This window comes from Apodemus sylvaticus, chromosome 18 (assembly GCF_947179515.1).
Source record: "Apodemus sylvaticus chromosome 18, mApoSyl1.1, whole genome shotgun sequence".
In the NCBI taxonomy this organism is placed as follows: domain Eukaryota; kingdom Metazoa; phylum Chordata; class Mammalia; order Rodentia; family Muridae; genus Apodemus; species Apodemus sylvaticus.
Genome location: NC_067489.1, coordinates 40566934 through 40578471, shown reverse-complemented (window position 1 = coordinate 40578471; position 11538 = coordinate 40566934).

Here is an 11538-nt window from a genome sequence, read left to right as displayed (position 1 = left end):
AAATACTGTTTCACTGAGTCTTTCCAGAACCAGGGACCACTCCTGCTTTCTTCTTGTATCTCATTTGATGTGTGGATTATGTTTTGGGTATTCCAGTTTTCTAGGTTAATAACCACTTATTAGTGAGTGCATACCATGATTCACCTTTTGAGTCTGGGTTACCCTCACTTAGTATGATGTTCTCTAGCTCCATCCATTTGTCTAAGAATTTCATGAATTCATTGTTTCTAATGGCTGAATAGTACTCCATTGTGTAGATATACCACATTTTTTGTATCCACTCTTCTGTTGAGGGATACCTGGGTTCTTTCCAGCATCTGGCAATTATAAATAGGGCTGCTATGAACATAGTAGAGCATGTATCCTTATTACATGGTGGGGAATCCTCTGGGTATTTAGTTCCTCTTTAATCCATAATCATGTGAACCCGCTCCTCATGGTCCAATAGAGATGACTGGTGGCAGACTCACCAGAGAGAGTCGTTAGCCATTGACCTTAGAATAGACCTAGGGGGTACCATTTGCAACACACAGAGGGAAAGTCTGCTTGTAGGAAAATGAGTTAGAGATGGAGGGAGGGTTCAAACAGGGCAGATTACCAAAAAGGTCCACAGAAACACTCTCTAACTCTGTAGGGTGCCTTGTAGAATGTTCCAAGCAAGAATTGCTTTGTTACACAGAAAGAACTCACAATCTGCACAAATCCTTTTGGAAATTTGCCAGATCTATAGTGAGTCCTTTTCTGATGAATCTCCCTTGGAATTTTGAATATAGATTGTTTTTTTTTTAATGGCAATGAAATAGATGCTTAGATCCATAGTCTTCTCTTAAATCTCTCCTACAAATGACCAGGAACTATTCTGTACTGACTTCCCATCTTCAAGTCAGCTGTCCCCACTTGACCATTTATTCCTCAGGCAGCTACTGAAGGGACATGCACACCCAGGGGTACTCCTGTCTGGACATAGGATTAGACCACACCCAAATACCACTTTCCAAACACAAAAAAGATTCTTCATTAAACAAGGTACGCTCAGGAATGCTAAAGCTCTTTAGCTGTGGTTAGAGATGGGCATGAGGACTTCTGTGATTTCAAGTGCAGGAAGAAACACCCCCTAGGGTTTAAAGAAATGTCAAGTGAAGGTAAACTTCAATATAAACAAATAACTAATGGCAGTCAAGACTGAGACGTGGAGTTTTTACCATGTTCTGTGCTGAGCCTGTGTCCTCTCATGCTTTTCAATATAGTCTGATCTTTGTGATGGAGAACCATGAAATACAGAAATTGTTTAAGAACCATGAGCATGTTATCAGTCTGTTAGTAGAGTTATCTAACCATCTTAAATATTTTTGCTACTTTAACTTGACCACCCCCAAATTAGACCGAGGGTAGATTTTGAGATATGTCCTAGTGGAGAAGGGGAGAGCAGGTGGTCAGTAGCATCCCATTGCTGCCCCAGAAGTCATCTGCAGTGGGAACTAGAATTCCATGTAAGAAATGATTCTTTAGCTGAACGGGTTTTATATATATATATATATATAGAGAGAGAGAGTATTCAAAATATATATATGTGTGTGTGTGTGTATGTGTATGTGTGTATGTGTGTGTATATATATATATACATATATACATATATATACTATAGAGATATAACAATATCCTCTATTATATATACATATATATTATAGAGATATAAAGATATCCTCTATTATATATATAATATATATTATTATATAGGTACATGTATATAAACCTACATCCACATGTAAATGTAGGTTTATATATATATATATATATATATATATTATACTCAACGATATTGAGATCATACTCATCTACAGTAAAGGTTAAGGATGTTTTAACTTATTCTCTAGAAATCCTTTGTCAATACAGATAACCTCTATGTTCTGTTTATCAAAAATAGTCAGTCATAGTATGAAACCTTACTCCATTCTCCTTTAAAGAATACATAAGATTCATCCTGTTAATGAGGGAATACCTAGGGGGAGGCCTCACCTGCTCAGAGGAGAAGGGATGGGGGATGGGGAGGAATTGTGGGAAAGGGTGACAGGGGAGGAGTGAGTGAGGTGTGAATAGAATAAGCAAAAGAGTAAAATAAAATTAAACATACAATAAAAGAATCATCCTCTTTAAATGAACTGCATAGAACTTTTTTCTTTTATTTTTTTCCATTTTTGTGAGACAGTCTGTATACATTTGTGTACACACACACACACACACACATTCTTGAGAACTTGTTATATAAATATTACAAATATTTGTAATATTTGTAATTTTACAGATACTACAAACTTGTTATATAAATATTACAAATGCAAAAAGCAAAAGCTATTTGCATTTAGCTCATGAGATCAAGATGAAGACAAAAACAATATAATATGGTTAAACCTACCTCAGAATCAACAGCACTAAATCCAAAATCAATAGGCCCTCCAGAACAGATATTTAAGTTCTATTTAAACGCTGTGTGTAGTTCAGGAAAACAGTTCACATGGATCAGGTTCAAGATTCCCTTACAACAGGATACAACAAGAACTAAACATCCCACGAGGCTCCTTTGATGCCACTGGGATGAACCAATGATGCTAAAGCCCTCAGCTGCTAAGGAGAGAAATCAAATGATCCAGTAACAGAGTCAATGTGAGTCCAGGGCAGAGTCTAGGGAGAGGTACCTGGCATCATGGGACTCATGTTTACCTTCAGAAGGCTGAGTGGGAAGGCTGTGCTCCTGATGTGGAACAGTGGAACGTTAGACTGGAAATCATTTCCCTGTAGCCTGAGGAAAGCAGAAAAGAACACTTTCCTTCAACACTGGCTCCAGTAAAGTCTAATTAGCATCCTCTTGCCAGCTCCCACCTGGACTGGAGTCTGAATTTCTATTGTTTTTATGCTTGAAAATTCTGTAAGCAGCAACTTCAAACTTAGCATGTGGTGTCTATAGTGCCCTCCGGTATCTAAGAGAAACAAATGGCACTACTTTTCAGAAAAATAAATTCTGAAACAAGGCCTGCGAGTCACCTTACAGAGGAAGCAGTGGCATCTATGATCTAATAAAAATAGGATATAAACTTAGAAGTTGTCATGGGCAATTGTCAACAGAAACAAACCTGTCCCAAATTAGATGCTGGAATTACTGAATACAGATTTTATTAAAATAGGCATGTTTAATATCTTTAAAGGGGTAACAGAAGACATGAAAATTTGAACAAGGATGAAGTAGTTGGCAAACAGTTTCAGAAAAAAATACTCAAAATATAAGGGCCACTCCAGGTTGGTGCTAAAGACCAAACTCAGGTCCTTTATAAGAGCAATATGTGCTTTTAAAAATTAAGTAATATTTTATGTGTAGGTGTCTTTTGTCTGCATGTATCATGTCTCTGTCTATTACCCAAAGAAACCAGAAGTGGGCGTCCTATGCCCTGGACCTGGAATTTCAGACAGTTGTGAATCTCCATATGGGTGCTGGGAAACCAGTCAGCAACCTCTGAAGGAGCACCCCATGATCTTACCTACTGGGCTGTGTGTTTCTCCAGCCCTAATACTAGGAATATAAATGATAAAGTAAAAGGAAAATGAGTAGAAAGGTTAAAAATCCCCATGGATGTAGCAAAAAAAGGCATCGAACGAAAATTAGATTGTAAATAATGGTCTGTGGATATTGTTGTACGGAAAGTACATGCACACAACATTGTTCAGAGTCAATTAGTTAGGTTTTACAAAGCTGCTAAGCCACATATATATGTATATATAATCTACAATATTATATCATAGCATATATAATATATTACATATTAGATATTTTGGCTTATGTAGACATATATTAGTTTCTTTTGACATTTCTTTTACATCTTGGTCAATACTTGGTGTGCCCAATATATTTAATTTCAGTACCTTTATAGGTTTATAGTGGCATTTCATTATTGTGTTATTTTAATTTTTATTTTTCTAATGTCTAATGATTTTCTTTGTGGAATGTTAATTGAAATAGTCTATTTTTATTATTCTTTTAAACTTGTTTTAATACTCTGGATATAGGTGCTTTGGCATGTATATTTATTTGGAAATAATTTTAGGTTTGTGCTTATCATTTATTTTGTAGAATGATTTCTTTGGATATGCAGTTTTTGTACACATGATATTCTTAGATATCTTTTTAGATGTTCAAACTTTGAATTTAAGAACACATATACATACTTTGAGTTTATATTGGAATAACTTTGGAAATCTTTAAAAATTATTTGTTTATATGTGTGCCCCTGATTATCTGTATGTGCAACATTTGCGTACAGTGTCACTAGAGGCAAGGACACAGTGACAGATTTCCAGGAAGTGGAGTTAAAGGCCGTGGGTGAGCTGCTCATTGTGGGTGCTGGGAACCAAATATGAGTTTTAAAGAGCAGTAAACGCTCTTAAATGCTGACTTATGTTGGAATAACTTTAACTAATAATACACAGAAAACTCTAAAACATCATCAAGAGAATTATCTTCTTATTTATTTAGATCTTTAGTAGATAACTATAAATCTAAATGTAATTGCTAAAACTACAAAGACTTTAATCATGCTTTATAAAAACAAAGTTCTTTACTTCCCTGAGTTCAGATTCTTTAGAAAGACCTTGGGAGCACCAATGCTAAAAGACAGTAGGGGAGCTTACATAAAGTATATTTGTTTAGTATGTAGCATTGAAATAAATGATCCATTTCGCATTCACATAATACAAATTTCATGTGATATTTCTCTTGAAAAAAATCTAGAATCTGCTTTTTGTGTATAGAAATTCTAAAAATATGATGATATTTTTTGGCATGAATCTATATTTTTCATTAGGCTGGGCACCAATGTACACTTTTAAAAAATATTTATTTTTATCTTATGCTATTATAATTTAGCCTGCATGTATGTGTAAAAACGTGTGTGCCTGATCAGTATAGAGTTTTGGAGGTCCTGGAACCTGGGCCCTCTATAATAGCAGGACATATGCATCTTCTTTCTAGTCATCACTGTACACTTTGATAGAGAACTCATGGTCTTCAATTACATGCTTTTTCTTTTTCTTTTTTCTCCTTAAACTTGTTTTAATGGGTTTCAAAATTCTGTGACAGATTTTTGGTCAAGCTGTTTCATTAAAAATTACTGATTTTGAAAACTTATAATTCTCTTACTCACACACACACACACACGCACACACACACACACACACACACACACACACACACAGAGAGAGAGAGAGAGAGAGAGAGAGAGAGAGAGAGAGAGAGAGAGAACAAGAATTCTCCCTTCCTTCTGAAGGTTTTACGATGCATTGTTACAATTAACTAATATTTAACTAGTAGTCTTTTACTATTAAACTTGAATGACCAATTGAGACAAACAGTTCAGAGACCATTCTTCCACCACTAATTATAATAAGGGTCTCAGGTATCAGACATTTATTTAGCCTCCTGAGATTTCTGGGCAAACTTGGTGACAGCCAGTTCCAGGAGTCTTTTTGTCCATAGCTTTAATGACACCCACAGCAACTGTCTGCCTCATGTCACAAACAGCAAAACGCCCTGTTGGAAGATAGAGATGCTCTCAATATACGTGGGCTTCCAGTGGACCGTATCAGCAACGGCTGCATCACAGCGCCTGCATCGCCAGACTTCGAGACTTTAGGGACGTTTTCCAGCTTCTTACCAGAATGGCAATCAATATTTCCTTTACGCTCTGCAAACTTATATACTATGTGAGCTGTGTGACAACCCAGTACAGCAGCGTTGCTGGCAAAAGCAAAAAAACAAACCACCAATGGAGGCAGCTGGCTTCACGGCTCAGGTGATTATCCTGGACCATCCGGGCCAAATCTGTACATACTTTTTCTGGAGGGACTTTTAAAAATCATTCTTTCTGTCTTTTTTTTTTAATCGTTCAGTTCTAACTTTTTGTTCTTTATTTTTTATTAGATATTTTCTTTATTTACATTTCCTGGTTTCCCCTCCGAAAACACCCTATCCCATCCCGTCCTTCCCCTGCTTACCAACCCACCCACTCTGCTTCCCTGTCCTGGCATTTCCCTATACTGGGACATCGAGCCTTCTCAGGACCAAGGGCCTCTCCTCCCTTTGATGTCTAACAAGGCTATCATCTGCTACTTATGCATCTGAAGCCATGGGTCCCTCCATGTGTACTCTTTTGTTGGTGGTTTAGTCGCCGGGAGCTCTGGAGGTACTGGTTGGTTCATATTGTTGCTTCTCCTATGGGGCTACAAGTTCCTTCAGCTCCTTTGGTCCTTTCTCCGGTTCCTTCATTGGGAACCATATGCTCAGTCCAATGGTTGGCTGAGAGCATCCACCTCTTGTCAGGCACTGGCAGAGCCTCTCAGGAGATAGCTATATCAGGCTCCTGTCAACAAACGCTTGTTGACATCCACAATAGTGTCTGGGTTTGGTGACTGTATATGGGATGGATCCCCAGGTAGGGCAGTCTCTGGATGGCCTTTCCTTCAGTCTCTGCTCCACACATTGTCTCTGTATCTCCTCCCATGGGTATTTTGTTCCCCTTCTAAGAAGGACCAAAGTATCCACACTTTGGTCTTCCTTCTTCTTGAGCTTCATGTGGTCTGTGGATTGTATCTTGGGAATTCTGAGCTTCTGGGTTAATATCCACCTATCAGTGAGTGCATACCATGTGTGTTCTTTTGTGATTGGGTTACCTCACCCAGGATGATATTTTCTAGTTCCATCCATTTGCCTAAGAATTTCATGAATTCATTGTTTTTAATAGCTGAGTAGTTTTCCATTGTGTAAATATACCACATTTTCTGTATCCATTTCTCAGTTGAGGGACATCTGGGTTCTTTCCAGCTTCTGGTAATTATAAATAAGGCTACTATGAACTTAGTGGAGCATGTGTCCTTATTACATATAGGAGCACCTTCTGGGTATATGCCTAGGAGTTGTATAGCAGGGTCCTCTGGTAGTACTATGTCCAATTTTCTGAGGAACTGCCAAACTGATTTCCAGAGTAGTTTTACCAGCTTGCAATCCCCCCGGCAAGGGAGGAATGATCTTTCTCCACATCCTTGCTAGTATCTGCTGTCACCTGAGATTTTGATCTTATGCATTCTGACTGGTGTGAGTAAATAATTTCCATTTCTCCATTTTATTTTAAGTTTCAGACTCCGAAGCAATTCTTTGGTAGATTTAAGCCCTGTTCTTCCTTCTAGTCCCATCTTCCCAGAAATAAGACTCAGACTCAAAATATATTTATGAATACCTCGGCCATATAGCTAGGATCTTCGTTGACTAGAATCATAACTTAAGGTATCCTATTTATTTTAATCTACATTCTACCACATGAATGGTTAGCTGTGCTCAGGTAATTCATCTGCCTCTTCAGATGTCCTCTTCCTGGGTGAATCTTCCTGTACCTGGTTTTATCCTGACTCTGTCACAGACTTCTTTTTGCCTCCTAGATGGTCCACCTACTAATTCCTGCCTAAGTCATAGGCACCAGATTTATTATTGACAAGTACCACATCCATACAAATATAAGATATTCTTTCTACATATTTCTCAGTTGAGTTTTCAACTTTTAACACTTATATTTATATTCTTGAACAGCTATTCAGAACATTTAAATTTAATTTTCCATTAATTCTCTTTAAATTTTCATTCATTTTTGCCATTTTGTTTTCCATTTATTCAGTTAAAGATAATATTTTCTTACAAAAGATTTTCTTGCTTTATGCCAGACAGTTAACTCTTACTCTTAGTTTTTTTTTTTCTGACTATAACTTTAGATTATTGAATCAGTTTGGGGGATTTTATCCAAGTGTGAAGCTTGAGCAGAAATTGTGTTTATTTAGTCATTTATGTTCATAGATGTTCAATTGCTTCAATACCACTGTTTAAAATCTGATTTTTCTCCTGGAATAAATTGCCCTCTTTCACTTGATTGATTTTTCATTCCCCCAAATCAACTAGAATTATTTATATATAGGTTTATGGAGGACTTCTCTATTCTGTTCTATTGATTGATGCAACTGTGCATTTACTAATATTGCATAATTTGATTATTGTAGATAACTTAATAACTTTTGAAATCATGTACATTAAATCTTTCTTCTTTCTTATTTTAAATTGTTATAGTTGCTAAGGATCTTTGGTTTTCCATGTAATTCAATACATAATCTTGCCTATAACCATAAAAGCAGCAATTCTTCCTGTGATTTTGATAGTAACTTTATAAAATATGGACATCAACTTTGAATGATGTAATATATTAAATTTAATAATCCATGAAATTACAAATACTCTAGATACATAGACGTTCTTTCATCAACATTCTATACCATTCATCCTACAACCATTCTACGTATTTTCTTCCATTTGTGAGGCATTTCATCTTTTAAAGAAAATGTAAATGAAATTGCATTAGAAATACCAAAACAGCCCTTTTCCTTTTTCCGCTTCTGGGCTCCTTTGGGTCACACTTTCCTTTCCTTTTTTTTTTTTTTTTTTTTTTTTTGTCACGGACATAACATATACTCTTCTTTCTCAGTGTGTAATGATAACTTTAAAGAGTTTTACCATTTTGCATAATCTCAATGTTCTCCAAGTAATTTATTGGATTTTTTTTTGTTGCTGTTCTTTAGATTAGCAGCACTCCACTGGTGTGGAGATGAATGGTTGCTTGCTTATGTTTGAGCTTAGGATGTGACAAGCTGATTGGCCTGGCTGAATGTCACTCTTTACCATGGTGATTTAGTTGGGCTGATGTGATAGAGCATCACTTGAGTAAGTCCTAAGTTTTCTTTCTTTCTTTCTTTCTTTCTTTCTTTCTTTCTTTCTTTCTTTCTTTCTTTCTTTCTTTCTTTCTTTCTTTCTTTCTTTCTTTCTTTCTTTCTTTCTTTCATTCTTCCTTCCTTCCTTCCTTCCTTCCTTCCTTCCTTCCTTCCTTCCTTCCTTCCTTCCTTCCTTTCTTTCTAAGGATTTATTTATTTACTATATGTAAGTAAGTACTCTGTAGCTGTCTTCACACACCCCAGAAGAGGGCATCAGATCTCATTATGGATGGTTGTGAGCCATTATGTTGTTGCTGGGATTTGAACTCAGGACCTTCGGAACAGCAGTCAGTGCTCTTAACTGCCGAGCCATCTATCCAGCCCCCGAGATTTTCTTTCTTATATGAATTCAGCTTCTTATAAAAATAGACAATATCTGCTAACAAGACAAAATTCTGGATACAAGATCACCATTCTGCATTCCAATGTTGGAAGAAGACTTGACATGGGAGACTCTGTGCAGGATCTCTACCATGATCTGTTTTAGCATCCTGTGAATTATTATTGATCTTCTAGTTTACATTCTATAGCAAAGAGCTCTTTAGGCTACTGTTGAGAGTGGAGTTATTGCCTAGACAGAACTTTAGCTTCTTAAAAACACCACCCCATTTTAGATTTTATGACTTCTACTTTTTTTTAAGGTCTATTTATTTTATTTATAGGAGTACACTGTAGCTGTCTTCAGACACACCAGAAGAGGGCATTGGAACACATTGCAGATGGTTGTGAACCATCATGTGGTTGCTGGGAATTGAACTCCGGACCTCTGGAAGAGCAGTCATGCTCTTCCCCACTGAGCTGTCTCTCCAGCCCCCACCACCCCATTTCCAATAAAGAAAACATTTTAAGCTTTGAAAATTTCCTGCATGCACTCAATGTATCTTGATCATATTTATGTTCTACTTCTCCTTCCCATTTTCCCCAGGTTCTGGTCCACACACCTTTTCCAGCATCATTGCTGGTAGATAAGATCCTGATGCCCCATCCTAGACTGAGGAGCTATTGGCTGTTGGTGGCTGCTAAGGGAGGCAGGGTCATTTTTCTGTGAATGGGGGTTGGCATTGGTAGGTTATCCATGCCTCAGTGGGTGACCTCATATGAGCTCTGGTTGCCTACAAAAGACCAAGGCCCTCAAAGAGTTCTATTATGGAGAGTGGTTGCATCTTGATGTCTCTCTCACCCCTTGATGAAGCATTAATGGCTGTTGATGGCTGCTAAGGGAGATAGAATCACTTTTCTTGGAGGAAGGGTGGCTATTAGTAGGCAGTCATCAACTGACAGTAGCTCTTCAGGTAGGGGCGGAATCTCAGGTGTGTCTCCCCCATTCATGGTGGATACTTCTTACTGTTTCGATCTTTTGCAGATAAACACAGCTTCTGTGAGTTCAAGTACTGGGTCCAGAGGCCAGCATTTCACAGCATTTCTCCACATACTCCAGCCCTTCATTCTTTTTGTTCCCTCCCTCTTCCTCAGTGTTTCCTTCTGCTTTAAGGAAGAAGCTACACATACATTTAATTCTACTGACCGGAGTCCATTGAAATACCAAGACTTTGGATTCCTACACTGCAAATTAGCATGGTTTTGCCCTCCTCTACATCAATTTTAGTATTTGTCTTTTGGGGTTGTTTGTGTAATTATATACCATTTCCTTTTCTGCTTTTAGGATTTTGGGGCTTTGTTTTCAAGAGATTTTCTGTTTTAAAAAAATACTTTTGTAATTTTTAAATGGCAAGACAAGAACCTCTTTTATTCCTGGCACATTAGTAGAGGGGCAGACGGGCATGGAGAAAATGTAGACATTAGATTCACTGAATTGTCATTTCTGAACTTTCATCTTAGGATTTCTCAATTGAAGTTGTTCTTTCAATACACGACTTCATTTCTATATTATGTATTCTCACCACAGCAAATGCAGGACTATTGTGTTTTTAGTGTTCTAATTGTGCATCCATTCTCTTTCTTTTTCATTTCTCCCTCCCTTCTTTAGTACTCTTCTCTCATCTTTTTCTTTCCCCTACATCCACCTTGCCCCCCCAATCTCTTTTCCATTACTTGCTTTGTACCTCAGAATGGCCTTGAATCTTGAATTCCTGGAAATGTGTCTCCCTCTCATGAATGTTAGGCCATTCATGATATGAGTTACCATATGCGCTCTGAAAACAAGCTAACAACATATTTCATGGTTCTTCGCAGTTCTTTATAAAGAGGTTTCAGAATTCAGTCCTGACATTTCGTGTACTGTCTTCTGTTGTATTTATACCCATTTCTCCCAACACTCTTGTACAGTGCCTGGTATAAACAAGTTACGGGAGGAAGACTTTTGTAGTTGTAGTGGTTTTTGTTTGTTTCATGGTGTCAGATGCTTCAGGTCCCACACACTTGCTTGTGTAGGACATGATGATGACAGAATGTGTGATGGAGAGCATTCTTTACCTCATGGTGGTCAGGCAGTAGGGAGACATTAGAAACAAGGAAGGACAAGGCACAACCTTCAAAGACATGCCTTCATTGTTCCAGGTGGGTCTCATATACATTTTCTACTGTCTCTTTAATAGCAGCATCAGTTGGGAGTCAGTTGGGGGCAATATGAGCCACATAGGATGCTTCAGATTCAAATGACAACTTGTCCTTTTCTCCTTCCAGTGTTAAGAAGACTGGAACTTGGGTCTCATCATTTATCTTACATAACTG